The 17,829-nt window shown below is 47.9% G+C and overlaps 1 non-coding gene across 1 annotated transcript; it reads right to left on the bottom strand.

The window, feature by feature from the left end:
* Positions 1 to 4,504: 4,504 nt before the first annotated feature.
* On the bottom strand, positions 4,505 to 4,579 carry Trnat-ugu. The gene has a single exon. It is a non-coding gene; the product is annotated as a tRNA-Thr (tRNA).
* Positions 4,580 to 17,829: the final 13,250 nt, after the last annotated feature.

The following is a 17,829-nucleotide window of genomic DNA, read 5'->3' as shown; positions in this document are numbered from 1 at the left end:
GACGTGTCGTCTTCAGCGATGAGAGTCGCTTCTGCCTTGGTGCCAATGATGGTCGTATGCGTGTTTGGCGCCGTGCAGGTGAGCGCCACAATCAGGACTGCATACGACCGAGGCACACAGGGCCAACACCCGGCATCATGGTGTGGGGAGCGATCTCCTACACTGGCCGTACACCACTGGTGATCGTCGAGGGGACACTGAATAGTGCATGGTACATCCAAACCGTCATCGAACCCATCGTTCTACCATTCCTAGACCGGCAAGGGAACTTGCTGTTCCAACAGGACAATGCACGTCCGCATGTATCCCGTGCCACCCAACGTGCTGTAGAAGGTGTAAGTCAACTACCCTGGCCAGCAAGATCTCCGGATCTGTCCCCCATTGAGCATGTTTGGGACTGGATGAAGCGGCGTCTCACGCGGTCTGCTCGTCCAGCACGAACGCTGGTCCAACTGAGGCGCCAGGTGGAAATGGCATGGCAAGCCGTTCCACAGGACTACATCCAGCATCTCCACGATCGTCTCCTTGGGAGAATAGCAGCCTGCATTGCTGCGAAAGGTGGATATACACTGTACTAGTGCCGACATTGTGCATGCTCTGTTGCCTGTGTCTATGTGCCTGTGGTTCTGTCAGTGTGATCATGTGATGTATCTGACCCCAGGAATGTGTCAATAAAGTTTCCCCTTCCTGGGACAATGAATTAACGGTGTTCTTATTTCAATTTCCAGGAGTGTAGAAAGGTGTCCACCAGCAGTCTGAGAAAGGCGTTTGATGGCAAAGTTCGGCGATCAAATTGTCCGCCAGACGTCGTCATTCACCTTTTCGATATAAAAAAAACGCTAACAGTGGACTGCCGCAGGTATTTTGTGGCGAATATGTTCCCTGAGGCGAATCAGCTGCCAATCTGCGGTCAGTTTTTGCTGAAATCCGAATTGTTCCGGCCGACTAATTCCATGGTTCCCGGTGCACTGAGTCAATCGTGGATGCAACACCCTGTCAAATATCTTCCCGAGCTTCGGTTGCAGGTAGATGGAGCGGTGATCTGTTGGCTGTGCAAGGTCGTGACCAGGCTTCGGTATGGGCATGACTTCCCCAATCTTCCAGGAGGGTGGGAAGTATGCGTTGAGCAGGCAACCGTTTATTATTCTTGTCAGGAGGACCACCACCATCCGCGGGAGGTGCCGTAAGTCCGCATTGCTGAAGTGGTCCATACGTGGGCCGAGCTGTTCAACTTGCGGATGGTCTTGGTGACCTCTCTAAGCGTTGTTAGATGAGTTTGGTCTTGCATGGGCTGTAGCCGGAACTGTGTTGTAAAGTCACGAATACATTGGTCAACATGACGGCCATCTCCACCGGGGCCCTGTTGGTCATATTTGGGAATCAACATCTGTTGAGTGTAGGGGTCGGTGAAGAGTTTCGCCAAAAGGAAAGCATCGTCAGCAAAGCATCCGTCAGGCCCAGCGTCAGCTCGCTCAGCTGGCTTCTGTTGCCTGACATCCTTCACGAACTTCCATTCGTCTCCAGTCTGCTGTACGAACTGGTAATTGTCGATTCCCACGCCTGCTGACGCCACTCAGCGACATGTTTTTGTAAGTAACGTGGAAAATGCTGCACTTCTCGTCTGTCTGCTGGGTGCCGGAATACCTGTCATCATTTGTGGACGCAGCTCCGCAAAATCTTCGGGTCTTACAGGGGTGGTGGAAAGGAGTCAAACTGCCTATGTGGAAGTATCGTAACTGCCACGGCAGGTTGATATGATCACTTAATTTTCGCCATCAACACCTCCACCTTGACATCGATGTGTGCTTTCGTGAGGATGTGAATAGTCAACCCGACGTAGTACAGATACTTGCAAAAAAATGATTTAGATGCCTCTGAGCACTATGGAACTTAACTTCTAAGGTCATCAGTCCCCTAGAACGTAGAACTACTTAAACCTAACTAACCTAAGGACATCACACACATCGATGCCCGAGGCAAGATTCGAACCTGCGACCGTCGCGGTCGCGTGTTTCCATACTGTAGCGCCTATAACCGCTCGGCCGTCCCGGCCGGCCCAGATACTTGCAAAACTGGTCCCAGTCGACCTCAATTTGTCTGTCACAAGAAGTAAACGACTACTGCATTCGATGATTCCCATAACAGGTAAGTGTTTGGAGTGCATTTCCTTTATTACCCTAAGTTGAAAGTTCGAATCGAAAACATTTTTAAGCACTATATCCAAGACGTCATCCGTCTGGTGTTCAAAATAGGCTCGTAGGCTGCGGAGGGCCATGGACTACCCAATTCAGCTACTCTTGCATCTCGCAGAGGATTTCAGCTCTGGTGTTTGTCTTTAGGGGGTGGCTCAAATGGCTCTACGCACTGTGGGACTTAATATCTGAGGTAATCAGTCCCCTAGACTTAGAAGGGTCGTCGAGCAGATGAACAAAACTATAGGCCTATATCTCTGACATCGATCTGTTGTAGAATTTTAGAACATGTTTTCTGCTCGCGTATCATGTGATTTCTGGGAACCCAGAATCTACTCTGTAGGAATCAACATGGATTTCGGAAACAGTGATCGTGTGAGACCCAACTCCCTTTATTTGTTCATGAGACCCAGGGAATATTAGATACAGGCTCCCAGGTAGATGCCATTTTCCTTTATTTCCGGAAGGCGTTCGATACAGTTCCGCACTGTCGCCTGATAGACAAAGTAAGAGCCTACGGAATATCAGACCAGCTGTGTGGCTGTATTGAAGAGTCTTTAGCAAACAGAACACAGCATGTTGTTCTCAATGGAGAGACGTTGGTTCAAATGGTTCAAATGGCTCTGAGCACCATGGGACTTAACTGCTGTGGTCATCAGTCCCCTAGAACTTAGAACTACTTAAACCTAACTAACCTAAGGACATCACACACATCCATGCCCGAGGTAGGATACGAATCTGCGACCGTAGCGGTCGCACGGTTCCAGACTGTAGCGCCTAGAACCGCTCGACTACTCCGGCCGGCTGGAGAGACGTCTACAGACGTTAAAGTAACCTCTGGCGTGCCACAGGGGAGTGTTATGGGCCATTGCTTTTCACAAGATATATATAAATGACCTAGTAGATAGTGTCGGAAGTTCCATGCGGCTTTTCGCGGATGATGCTGTAGTATACAGAGAAGTTGCAGCATTAGAAAATTGCAGTGAGATGCAGGAAAATCTGCAGCAGATAGGCACTTCGTGCAGGGAGTGGCTACTGACCCTTAACATAGACAAATGTAATGTATTGCGAGTACATAGAAAGAAGGATCCTTAATTGTACGATTATATGATAGCAGAACAAACAGTGGTAGCAGTTACTTCTGTAAAATATCTGGCAGTATGCGTACGGAACGATTTGAAGTGGAATGATCATATAAAATTAATTGTTGGTAAGGCGGGTGCCTGGTTGAGATTCATTGGGAGAGTCCTTAGAAAATGCAGTCCATCAAGAAAGGAGTTGGCTTACAAAACACTCGTTCGACCTGTACTTGAGTATTGCTCATCGGTGTGGGATCCGTACCAGGTCGGGTTGACAGAGGAGATGGAGAAGATCCAAAGAAAAGCGGCGCGTTTCGTCACAGGATTATATGGTAAGCGTGATAGCGTTACGGAGATGTTTAGCAATGTCAAGTGGCAGACTCTGCAAGAGAGGCGCTCTGCATCGCGGTGTAGCTTGCTATCCAGGTTTCGAGGAGGTGCGTTTCTGGATGAGGTATCGTATATATTGCTTCCCCCTAGTTATACCTCCAGAGGAGATCACAAATGTAAAATTAGAGAGATTCGAGCCCGCACGGAGGCTTTCCGGCAGTCGTTCTTCCTGCGGACCATACGCGACTGGAACAGGAAAGGGAGGTAATGACAGTGGCATGTAAAGTGCCGTCCGCCACACACCGTTGGGTGGCTTGCGGAGTATAAATGTAGACGTAGATGTAGAACTACTTAAACCTAACTAACCTAAGGACATCACACACATGCATTCCCGAGGCAGGATTCGAACTTGCGACCGTAGCAGCTGCGCGGTTCCGGACTGAAGCGCCTATAACCGCTCGGCCACAACGGCTGGCCTTTAGGGGGATGTCGGGAGACAGGTTTTGCGCTGAGGTCACCAGTGAGAAAAATTTTATGATATCTCTCAGATACAGCCAGAAGGTGTTCCATAATTAGCGGGGATGCGGGTTTGATTGATGCAGCCAAAAACATTACAGTCCCACACATGGTGGGAATCGTCAGCGCCGCTGCCTCCATGCTTTGAGGAGATGGTAGCGTTTCCATGTGGTATCGAAATGAGTTTCGAACAAAGATTGCCGTTCCTCCGCCGCGCTATTCATGCCTATTGGTGTGGAATGCTCGCGACTTTTGAAGTCAGAAGGCGCCTGTGTCCTTTAAGTGTGTCTCCTTAACCATCGTCAGGTCGATACAGTGTTGTGATAAAAAGTCGTAAAGATCTGTCTTTTTAGTAAGGAATGATAATTAAATCAAGACCCTACGCTGTGCCCCGACTGGGACTCGAACCCGGGACCTCCTGCTTACATGGCAGACGCTCTATCCATCTGAGCCACCGAGGGCACAGAGGACAGTGCGACTGCAGGGAATTATCCCTTGTGCGCTCCCCGTGAACCCACATTCCCAAATTAATGTCCACACACTACATTCGTAGTGTCCCTGTCCATTACGCTCATTACTCGCGGCAGACAATCTTACCGAGTCCGTAAGAGTTCGGGCAATATGTATGCAACCGCACAGAAGAAGGAGGTCAATGGCCGGTTAGCCTTAACTATATGAAGATGGTATCTGTTCTTTCGGACATGTCAGAAAGAACAGATACTATCTTCATACACTCCTGGAAATGGAAAAAAGAACACATTGACACCGGTGTGTCAGACCCACCATACCGAGCGAGGTGGCGCAGTGGTTAGCACACTGGACTCGCATTCGGGAGGACGACGGTTCAATCCCGTCTCCGGCCATCCTGATTTAGGTTTTCCGTGATTTCCCTAAATCGTTTCAGGCGAATGCCGAGATGGTTCCTTTGAAAGGGCACGGCCGATTTCCTTCCCAATCCTTCCCTAACCCGAGCTTGCGCTCCGTCTCTAATGACCTCGTTGTCGACGGGACGTTAAACACTAACCACCACCACCACCATCAGACCCACCATACTTGCTCCGGACACTGCGAGAGGGCTGTACAAGCAATGATCACACGCACGGCACAGCGGACACACCAGGAACCGCGGTGTTGGCCTTCGAATGGCGCTAGCTGCGCAGCATTTGTGCACCGCCGCCGTCAGTGTCAGCCAGTCCGTGGCATACGGAGCTCCATCGCAGTCTTTAACACTGGTAGCATGCCGCGACAGCGTGGACGTGAACCGTATGTGCAGTTGACGGACTTTGAGCGAGGGCGTATAGTGGGCATGCGGGAGGCCGGGTGGACGTACCGCCGAATTGCTCAACTCGTGGGGCGTGAGGTCTCCACAGTACATCGATGTTGTCGCCAGTGGTCGGCGGAAGGTGCACGTGCCCGTCGACCTGGGACCGGACCGCAGCGACGCACGGATGCACGCCAAGACCGTAGGATCCTACGCAGTGCCGTAGGGGACCGCACCGCCACTTCCCAGCAAATTAGGGACACTGTTGCTCCTGGGGTATCGGCGAGGACCATTCGCAACCGTCTCCATGAAGCTGGGCTACGGTCCCGCACACCGTTAGGCCGTCTTCCACTCACGCCCCAACATCGTGCAGCCCGCCTCCAGTGGTGTCGCGACAGGCGTGAATGGAGGGACGAATGGAGACGTGTCGTCTTCAGCGATGAGAGTCGCTTCTGCCTTGGTGCCAATGATGGTCGTATGCGTGTTTGGCGCCGTGCAGGTGAACGCCACAATCAGGACTGCATACGACCGAGGCACACAGGGCCAACACCCGGCATCATGGTGTGGGGAGCGATCTCCTACACTGGCCGTACACCACTGGTGATCGTCGAGGATACACTGAATAGTGCACGGTACATCCAAACCGTCATCGAACCCATCGTTCTACCATTCCTAGACCGACAAGGGAACTTGCTGTTCCAACAGGACAATGCACGTCCGCATGTATCCCGTGCCACCCAACGTGCTGTAGAAGGTGTAAGTCAACTACCCTGGCTAGCAAGATCTCCGGATCTGTCCCCCATTGAGCATGTTTGGGACTGGATGAAGCGTCGTCTCACGCGGTCTGCACGTCCAGCACGAACGCTGGTCCAACTGAGGCGCCAGGTGGAAATGGCATGGCAAGCCGTTCCACAGGACTACATCCAGCATCTCTACGATCGTCTCCATGGGAGAATAGCAGCCTGCATTGCTGCGAAAGGTGGATATACACTGTACTAGTGTGCATGCTGTGTTGCCTGTGTCTATGTGCCTGTAGTTCTGTCAGTGTGATCATGTGATGTATCTGACCCCAGGAATGTGTCAATAAAGTTTCCCCTTCCTGGGACAATGAATTCACGGTGTTCTTATTTCAATTTCCAGGAGTGTATATCTTATTAAGCGGGTCATTTGCATTCCAGTTCAGGTATCTGAGGCGTCTCGTTTGAGGCCTGAGGTCTATTTCAGGCGACGCAAGGGAGTGGATGAATCCTTCCACGAGCCAGTGGAAGGAGGTGGCCTTCAATTGGATCGATCTAAGAAGATCTATGATGCTCTGCTGCGTGAGGGTGCTTGCGTCTACATTGGTAGGCGCAGACGTACCTGATCCATTATTGAATGCGTCTGAGGAGTCCTCTTTGGTTGTCGCCAACCTTTCGTTGAAGGACGGTGGCGAGAAATTGACGCTTCCGCCATATCAGGTGGTGTGGTTGACGCTGCATTGTGCGCCGCCAGTGGGTGCTGCGCAATCACTAGTTTCGGCTGAGTCTGCGTCGGTGTCTTGTACGTCCTGGTCTTGGACTTACACAAGACCTCTTGGTACTCCTCGCAGCCATGGCACGAGGCAGGGGGTCCCCCTCGCAGTTGGTGCATTTCACCTTGCATGGCACGAGGCAGGGGGGTCCCCCTCGCAGTTGGTGCATTTCACCTTGGACGGACATGGCAGCGTACAGTGCTTCTACATCTACATCTACATTTATACTCCGCAAGCCACCCAACGGTGTGTGGCGGAGGGCACTTTACGTGCCACTGTCATTACCTCCCTTTCCTGTTCCAGTCGCGTATGGTTCGCGGGAAGAACGACTGTCTGAAAGCCTCCGTGCGCGCTCTAATCTCTCTAATTTTACATTCGTGATCTCCTCGGGAGGTATAAGTAGGGGGAAGCAATATATTCGATACCTCATTCAGAAACGCACCCTCTCGAAACCTGGCGAGCAATCTACACCGCGATGCAGAGCGCCTCTCTTGCACAGTCTGCCACTTGAGTTTATTAAACATCTCCGTAACGCTATCACGGTTACCAAATAACCCTGTGACGAAACGCGCCGCTCTTCTTTGGATCTTCTCTATCTCCTCCGTCAAACCGATCTGGTACGGATCCCACACTGATGAGCAATACTCAAGTATAGGTCGAACGAGTGTTTTGTAAGCCACCTCCTTTGTTGATGGACTACATTTTCTAAGCACTCCCCCAATGAATCTCAACCTGGTACCCGCCTTACCAATAATTAATTTTATATGATCATTCCACTTCAAATCGTTCCGCACGCATACTGCCAGATATTTTACAGAAGTAACTGCTACTAGTGTTTGTTCCGCTATCATACAATCATACAATAAAGGATCCTTCTTTCTATGTATTCGCAATACATTACATTTGTCTATGTTAAGGGACAGTTGCCACTCCCTGCACCAAGTGCCTATCCGCTGCAGATCTTCCTGCATTTCGCTACAATTTTCTAATGCTGCAACTTCTCTGTATACTACAGCATCATCCGCGAAAAGCCGCATGGAACTTCCGTCTGCTTGGAGGCTGGTAGTCGACACAGCGTGCAGCAACTGAACAATAGTTCGCTGTATGATCGAACCTCTGGCACCATTTACATTAAGTTGGCCTGCCTTTGCACCTGAACATTTCGAGGCGAACTACAGTAGTGTACACCGTAAATCTTGTCGCTATTTTCGACTTAGGTAGATGTACTACAAAAACTGGCATGGCTAATAAGTTGTTAGTCATTTCGTCTCGCTTTTCGTACTGGTACGCTCTCGCCAAGGTGATTCCTTTCTCATGTAGCGCCCGTGTAACGTCAGCCATCGGTACTTGGTAGTTTTAAGACCATTTTTAGCTGTTTTGCCTCTAGAGGTGGGTTGTTGTACTGCTCGAAGAATTGAAGTGTCCTGATAAAGAATCGAAATGATACTTCATTGTCTCCTTGGTGTATCACCTTAAGGAAGCCTTTCAAGTGCTGCTTTAAGGGGTTGAGTTTCGGACAATTTCGTGTGTAGGAAAGCGCGATCGGCGGTATTCTGCGCAGCGGTGTAGGTTTAACTGCGGTTTCTGACTGGTAGGCGGGGATGGTAACCGATCTGCCCCTATCTCCCCACGCTCGGAGGTTTGTAGGGCGATCATCTGGGTCAGCTGAATTTTCCGTTTCCACCTCTGCCTTCCGTGTTATCGGGGTTTCTCCTTCAGCCGGTTGTCGGCGCTGTCGACGCTTGTATTGAATGGTTTCAAAATCAGCGTCTCGTGATTTTTACGCGTCTGGAACGTCATCCGTCTCCTCGTCGCTCGAAAGAGGTGAAGAAGCGTCAGGTGAAAGGTCCTCTTCCATGTTGTGGTCTGGGATTTGGCCCTCTCCAACAGGAGTATGGTTTTCTTTAAAATTTTTGGCTTTCGGGCCATTCCCACTCAGCCATATGAACAGTTTAATGTCAATTACGACGATACGAATATAAGGACAACACAACACCAAGTCCCCGAGCGGAGAAAATCTCAGACCCGGCGGGGAATCGAACCCAGGCCCCTTCGCCCAATAATCCGCCGCACTTACCTACGGGGGAATGTTGGGCGGTGGCAGTCTAGTGTCTCGGAGTGAGTGGTTGTTGAATGGTAGCAATACGAGCGCCGTCGGCGGTCGTAAAGTGTTGAGTTGTTGCCCTCTTAAAAGCAGTGTCCTTAGTCTGTGTTGTCATCCTCGCGGGTCCTCTTGGCATCGCACGGGTCGTCGTAAACGGAGCAGCCGATGAGGCCACCGGAGCGACGAGGCCCGCTGGCCGGCAATCGACCGACACCGGCGCGGCAGAGGCGGCTCCGCGTTGTGCTTACTGCGGCATCGCGCACTCGAGTGCGAGCAAGCTGTTTTACGCAGTTTGCGTGCGAGCAACATTTCCAATTGAAGTGTTGAAGACATCCTCCAGAATATTCTGAAGAAGAGAATACTGTGTGCAAAATTTTTCACACACATCTTGTCTCTCGAACATAAATAACTACTTGTGGACACCTGCCGCGTCTTGATAAAAATGCAAGTTGCAGACAACTGTTATCGGAAAAAAATCGCCACAACCGAAGAGACTTTATGTTATCAAGACGAATGTGTCACAAAAGACGGAGCTCAGAAATTCACACGAAGAGTCATCGTTTTGACGACATACCCGACATTCATGCCAATGTGACGATCCATTTGAGCAACATCCCAAAGAAGAACTTTTCTGACATTTTCGCACGGTTGAATAAAGTGAGGGGGGACCTCGTAGAGCAGCTGAAGCATTAAAGCAACCATCTTAACGTTTCTCTATTTTTGATTCATCAAGCCTCGAAACTTTTTGTAATAACATAGTATAAGAAGGTGTAAGTGTGATTCATAGGGATAAGAACTCATCGTTTTTAACCGTCCTACCACCACGATTTTTCCGTTTCACTGTGTACCACTGGGGTCTTAAAGACCCCAAATAATTTACATGACATATACTGGTAGTAATTTAATGGTTCAAATGGCTCCGAGCACTATGGGACTTAACATATGAGGTCATCCGTCCCCTAGAACTTAGAACTATTTAAATCTAAATAACCTAAGGACATTACACACATCCATGCCCGAGGCAGGATTCGAACCTGCGTCCGTAGCGGTCGCTCGGTTCCAGACTGTAGCGCCTAGAACCGCTCGGCCACACCAGCCGGCAGTAATTTAATGATCTAATATAAAACATACATTACAGTAGTTCAACATAACAGTCATCATTCTGTTTACATAACTACTACATTCAAGAGACAAAAAGAAATTTATAGTGGGGTCATCCTAACCCCAGTATTATCCAGTGTTAAAGTAAATAAATAAATGTTAATAAATAAATGTTAATGTGTTGTAAATATAAAACTGAACAAACTAGCATTGGATACAAATGACTCAGAGAGAAAAACTCAATTATTTTTTAAACACTAACTTTGAAAGTAAGGGAGATACACTTTTTCATTTTACTTATGCAGCCACATGAATCTCAAGTCGTACTAGAAAGAGTATAACAACAGCTGAAGCACAGAACCCTAGTAATGGGTACAAAGCTAAACGACAAATGATAATTTCAAAATGGTTCAAATGGCTCTAAGCACTATGGGACTTAACAGCTGAGGTCATCAGTCCCCTAAACTTAGAACTACTTAAACCTAACTAACCTAAGGACATCACACACATCCCTGCCCGAGGCAGGATTCGAACCTGCGACCGCTTTGTTTTTTTTTTTTGAGGGGGGGGGGGGAGGGAGGGAAGAAGACCAGGCAGCGAGGTCATCGGCCTCATTGGATTAGGGAAGGAAGTCGGCCGTGCCCTTTGAAAGGAACCATCCTGGCATTTGCCTGGAGCGATTTAGGGAAATCACGGAAAACCTAAATCAGGATGGCCGGAGGCGGGATTGAACCGTCGTCCTCCCGAATGCGAGTCCAGTGTCTACCCACTGCGCCACCTCGCTCGGTCCTGCGACCGTAGCAGCAACGCGGCTCCGGACTGGAGCGCCTAGAACCGCACGACCACCGCGGCCGGCAATAATAATTTCATTGTTGCATATGTTTCGTGTAACAGCTGGTTAACGTAAAAGTCGTCACTGTGTTTTCATAAATGTTACACTCAAGAAACGAACAATTTAAACTGTGTTCGTATTTGTCCCTGTGGTACTCGATGGAGAAACCATGAATAAATTTTAATGTGTTCTAAATACAAAAATGAATGAAACATCAGCCGGCCGATGTGGCCGTGCTGTTAAGGCGCTTCAGTCTGGAACCGCGTGACCGCTACGGTCGCAGGTTCGAATCCTGCCTCGGGCATGGATGTGTGTGATGTCCTTAGGTTAGTTAGGTTTTATTAGTTCTAAGTTCTAGGCGACTGATGACCTCAGAAGTTAAGTCGCATAGTGCTCAGAGCCATTTGTTTGAATGAAACATCACTGGATTCAATTGTTGAAAATTAGGTGGACTGAGGAGGTTCTGCGCAGAATGAGAGAGAAAAGGAATATGTGGAAAACACTGACAAGGAGAAGGGACAGGATGACAGGACATCTGTTAAAACATCAGGGAATGACGGTAGTAGAGGAACCTGTAGAAGGCAAAAACTGTAGAAGAAGACATAGATAGGAATACATCCAGCAAATAATTGAGGCCGTAGGTTGCAGGTGCTACTCTGACAAGGGGAGGCCGCCAATTGTGAAATTCAGATTCGATTCATACTGCGCATAAGAAAAGTTCATGGCCAGAGGTGTAATGTGGCAAAGCGCCAAGATGCACTTCTCAGCCGTTGTCGAGAAAATCGACAGTTAAAAGAAACCGTTGCCTTGAAATACTCTCTACGATTAATAATTTTCTACAGCATCGTGGCGCAGCGGTAAGCGTTCGGGTTCGTATTCCGAAGGTCGCCGGTTCGAATCTCGCGCCATGCCTTTTTTTTTATTATTAGTTATTCGTAATTTAAATATATACATATATATATAAACTATTAATGAATTGCTTATGCATATTGGTGAAGGCGGATCGCTCTCCAATTGTACCGCCTCCATTTTTCCGTTTTTTTAACAGGGTGTACCAAAGCTCTCCCGTCCGCACTGATTTTCGACGATGTTATAAGTTGCGCTAGTGACCGCATCTACCTTCTTTCGAAGTTAGCAGGCAACTACGCTGTTATGCGGCGGCTCGTTTCGGCCCATTCAACATCTGTCCTTCAAGTGTAACGAGCGAGTAACGGAGTTTATATTTCATACCTGCCGCAGCAAATTTGTGTTCGTGGGGTCTCTATTCTAATTCGAACGTTTGACTTACGCTATACGTATTCGTTTCGGAATACCGTTTCTACGTCTTCCGTTAACTATACGTGGTTAACATTATGAAGACAATTAATAACATTTGTAAAATACAACTTTGTTTGCGGAAAACATAATAATGATGTTCGAAGTCGCCAGTTTATCCACGACAAACGACTTTCAACAACTTATTATATGCATAATTGTTGCAACTGATTGCCGGGAATTATATATATATATATATATACACATTTGAATTAAAAAAAACAAATACTAAAAAAAAAAAATTTGCATGTCGCGAGATTCGATCCGGCGACCTTCGGATTACGAACCCGAGCGATTACCGCTGCGCAACGATGCTGTATAAAATCATTGATCGTTGAGAGTATTTCACCGCAACGGTTTCTTTTAACTGTCGATTTTCTCGACAACGGCTGAGAAGTGCATCTTGGCGCTTTGCCACATTACACCTCTGGCCATGAACTTTTCTTATGCGCAGTATGAATCGAATCTGAATTTCACAATTGGCGGCCTCCCCTTGTGAGATGAAGACGTTGGCACAGGAGAGGAAATCGTGGTGGGCCGCATCAAACCAACCAGAAGACTGATGACCCCCCCTCCCCCCCCCCCCCCCAAAAAAAAATGCTTTCTGGAGTTTGGTGTCTCTTTCTAAATTGGCTTTACTGCCTAGTCGTGGTGGTACTATCATTTCTCACAGATGTTTAAAAGAAGACACATTCGAAATTCTCCCATAGCTCGCTTGTAGTGCGGATCTTCTGATACTTTTATGCAAATTTTCCATCAAATGAGTGTCCCCATATGATATTTGAAGGCCTGTTTTAATGCTGCCTCATGTATCTTCTCTATGGCGAACTTGGTTTTCTCACTGGTGAAGGTAGTTAGGTCATCGGAAAAACCTAGACGCTTCTCTCTGATTCTCTGCCCCGAGGTCCTGTAGTTTATATCCTTGATTTCCTCCCCTATTATTTGATGACTTTGTCTAACACAATACTAAACAGAAGCGAGGAGAGGCTATTTCCTTGTCAAACTTCTGTATGTATTTCAAAAGTATTAAACATTTTACCCAGAAACTTGACTTGAGATGTTATGTCTATGAAGATCTGGCAGATTACTTCTCTAGTCCTCCTGTCTACCCTGGGCTCTTCTAAAGTGTCCTAAACAGCTTGTCTGTCAACAGTCATAAGCCTCCTTGAAATCCACAAATGTGACATACGTGTTGGTACTACGACGTATCCTTGGTATTGCCTTCAAACACCAAATCCGCACAAACAAGATTTACCTTTCCTAAAGCCTGCTTGATATTCACCAATAAAATGACCTGATTGTTGTTTAACTTTGTGTCAGAGATCTTTGGATAGAATCTCGTGTATAACCAGCAGAAGGTGTAACCTCTGGTTGTTTCTGTCCGCTCTATCACATTTTTTATGCAACGGATGTACAGCAGTTTCCCTTCAGTTCTATGGTATCGTTTCAGTTTTCCATTTTTCTGATAAAAGTGTACGAATTCGTCTTATGAGGTCAAAAAATGGCTGTGACCACTATGGGACTTAACAGCTATGGTCATCAGTCCCCTAGAACTTAGAACTACTTAAACCGAACTAACCTAAGGACAGCACACAACACCCAGTCATCACGAGGCAGAGAAAATCCCTGACCCCATCGGGAATCGAACCCGGGAACCCGGGCGTGGGAAGCGAGAACGCTACCGCACGACCACGAGCTGCGAACTCTTATAATGTCATCTCCCACTATTTTTAAAAAATTTTCTGCTGTTGTGCCTCTCTCAGCGGTTTCTTATTTTTGAGTGATTGAATTATCCCCCTTGTTTCTTGAATTGTAGGTGAATGAGAGTCCGTGTTTGGTACCGGTTTCTCAAAATGCACACTCTCCGCTGGAGGACTACAGTTCAGTAACTTTTGAAAATAATCAGCAAGTTTCATGTAGTTCCCTCTATTGTTTGTCTCTGATTTTCCATTAATTTGACGAAAACACTTAAAACCTGAAAAAAAGTGCAGGTTATTCCCGTTTTTAAGAAGGGATTTAGGACACATGCACATATTTATAGGCCTATATCGTTGACGTAAATTCTAGGAGTATGGAACACATTTTATGCTCAAGAATTATGACGTTCTCGGAGAGGGAAAATCTACCATATAGAAATGAACATCGATTCCACAAACAGACATCCTGTGAAACTCAGCTCGCTCTGTTCCTCCGTTAGATCCATGTATTTGAATACGCCAACCTATATCAGTATCTTTGGCGCTTAGGTTTATATACACATATCAAAAAAGTTTTGAATCACCCTGGTTACCAGAACTCCTGAAGATAGACATTGACTGTGGATATTTTATTGCAGACGCAGGCACTTTGACTGTTCATAGATGTCACTAAACCTGCCCAAAGATGTAAACAACCATGCGTGACCAGCTCTTATTAGACGGAGGGAGTCCGACAGCCGATCAGTTCCAGTCATGCCACCAGGAAGAAGGTACACGGCATATGTTGTCTGTAGTTCAACCATGCCTAGACGGTCAATACCGCTGATCGATCGCGTCCGGATTGTTACTTTGTGCCAGGAAGAGCTCTCAACAAAGGAAGTGTCCAGGCTTCTCGGAGTAAACCAAAGCGATGTAGTTCGGACATGGAGGAGATACAGACAGACAGGAACTGTCGATGACATGCCCCGCTCAGGCCGCCCAAGGGCTACTACTGCAGTGGATGACCGCTACCTACGGATAATGGCTCGGAGGAACCCTGACAGCAACTCCATCATGTTGAACAATGTTTTTCGCGCAGCCACAGGATGTGCGCAATAGGCTGCATGATGAGCAACTTCACTTCCGACATCCATGGCGAGGACCATCTTTGCAAACACGACACCATGCAGCGCAGTACAGATGGGATCAACAACATCCTGAATGGACTGCTCAGGATTGGCATCACGTTTTTTCACCGAGGGGTGTCGCGTATGCCTTCACCCAGGCAATCGTCGAAGACGTGTTTGGAGGCAACCTGGTCAGGCTGAACGCCTTAGACACACCGTCCAGCGAGTGCAGCAAGGTGGAGGTTCCCTGCTGTTTTTGGGTGGCATTACGTGGGGCCGACGTGCGCCGCTGGTGGTCGTCGAAGGTGATGTGACTGCTGTACGATACGTGAATGCCATCCTGCTACCGATATTGGAACTACATCGGCAGCATACTGACGAGGCATTCGTCTTCACACGGACGACAATTCGCACCCCCATCGTGCACATATTGTGGATGGTTTGCTTCAGGATAACGAAATTGCTCAACTAGAGTAGCCAGCATGTTCTCCGGACATGAACCTTGTCGAACATGCGTGTGATAGATTGAAAATTGCTGTTTATGGACTATGTGACCCACAAACCACTCTGAGGGACCTACGCCAAATCGTTGTTGAGGAGGGGGACAATCTGGACCAACAGTGCCTTGATGAACAGGTGGATAGTATGCCACGACGAATACACGCATGCATCAATGCAAGAGGACGTGCTACTGGGTATTAGAGGTACCGGTGTGTACAGCAGTCAGGACCACCAGCTCTGAAGGTCTCGCTGTGTGGCGGTACAACATGAAATGTGTGGTTTTCATGAGTAGTAAAAAGGGCGGAAATGGTGTTTATGTTGATCTCTATTCCAGTTTTCTGTACAGATTCCGGAACTCTCGGAAACGAGGTGATACAAAACTGTTTTTTTATGTGTGTAGTTCCAGTAGGAAAAAAACTCGGCGTAGTAATTCGGCGACATAAACTATAAAAATTAATTTTGAACATCATGAAATTTGCCATGTTGTTCGCTATAGCTCGGCGAAAACCTCACCTCGATGTATTTATTCATTGTCGATATACACTGAAGCGCCAAAGAAACTGATATAGGTATGCGTATTCAAATACAGAGATATGTAAGCAGGCAGAATACGGCGCTGCGGTCGGCAACGCCTGCATACGACAGCAAGTGTCTTGCGCAGTTGTTAGATCGATTACTGCTGCTGTAGTGGAAGATTATCAAGATTTAAATGAGTTTGAACGTGGTGTTATAGTCCGCGCTCGAGCGATGGCACACAGTATCTCCGAGGTTGCGATAAAGAGGCGATTTTCCCGAACGACCATTTCACGTGTGCACTGTGAATATCAGGAATCCAGTAAAACATCAAATCTCCGACATCGCTGTGGCCGGGAAAATATCCTGCTAGGGCGGCACCAACGACGACTGATAAGAATGGATCAACCTGACAGAAGGCCAACCCTTCAGCAAATTTCTGCAGATTTCAATGCTGGGCCATCAAGAAGTGTCAGTGTGCCAACCATTCACTGTTAGGGCTTTCGGAGTTGAAGGCCCACTCGTGTACTCTTGATGACTGCACGACACAAAGCTTTATGCCTCGCCTGGGCCCATAATCGTTGACATTGGACTGTTGACGATTGGAAACATGTTGCCTGGTCGGACGAGTCTCGTTTTAATTGTATCGAGTGGATGGACATGTGCGGGTATCAAGACAACCTCATGAATCCATGGACCCTGCTTGTCAAAAGCGGACTGTTCAAGCTGGTGGAGGCTCTGTAATAGTGTGGGGCGTGTGCAGTTTGTTTGGTGTGGGACCCCTGATACGTCTAGCTACGGGTCTGACAGGTGACACGTACGGAAGCATCATGTCTAAGCACCGGTGTCCATTCATGCCCATTGTGTATTCCGACGTACTTGGGCAATTCCAGCAGGACAATGCGACACCCCGCAGGTCCAGAATTGGAACGGAGTGGCTCCAGGAACACTCTTCTGCGTTTGAAAACTTCCACTGGCCACCAAACTCCCCAGACATAAACATTATTGAGCATATCTGGGATGCCTTGCAACGTGCTGTTAAGAAGAGATTTCCACCCCCTCGTACTCTTGCGAATATATGCACGGCCCGGAACGATTCATGGTGTCAGTTCCCTCCAGCACTACTTCAGACATCAGTCGAGTCCATGCCACGTCATGGTTCAAATGGCTCTGAGCACTATGGGACTCAACATCTGAGGCCATCAGTCCCCTAGAACTTAGAACTAATTAAACCTAACTAACCTAAGGACACCACACACATCAGTGCCCGAGGCAGGATTCGAACCTGCGACCGTAGCAGTCACGCGGTTCCAGACTGAAGTGCCTAGAACCGCACGGCCACCGCGGCCGGCGCCACGTCATGTTGCGGCACTTCTGCGAGCTCGCGGGGTTCCTACACGATATTAGAGAGGTGCACCAGAGTCTTTGGCTCTTCAGTGTACATATGTACAAGTCTCCCCAGGAAGACGGAATCAAAGCAGAAATATGGAATTTAAATGACAATTATCTCACACAAGAAAGTCACATAATTAGATCAAACATTTGGGGAATTGAACAAATACCTGCAGAGTGGAAATGTGCATTTATTCATCCTCTCCACAAAAAAGGAATGTAAACCGATCCAAATAATTATAGAGGAATTTTGCTGCTCCCTGTAGTATCTCAAATTCATTCATAGCCCTGTTGACGAGGAGAACAGGCGGACCATTTAATAGGAGAGTAGCAGGCGGGGTTTCGAAAAGGTCGATCTTGCATTCAACAGATATGGAGTCT

Source organism: Schistocerca americana, chromosome X (genome assembly GCF_021461395.2).
Source record: "Schistocerca americana isolate TAMUIC-IGC-003095 chromosome X, iqSchAmer2.1, whole genome shotgun sequence".
In the NCBI taxonomy this organism is placed as follows: Eukaryota; Metazoa; Arthropoda; class Insecta; order Orthoptera; family Acrididae; genus Schistocerca; species Schistocerca americana.
The sequence above is the reverse complement of the archived record's forward strand: the minus strand, read 5'-3'. Positions and strand labels throughout refer to the sequence as shown.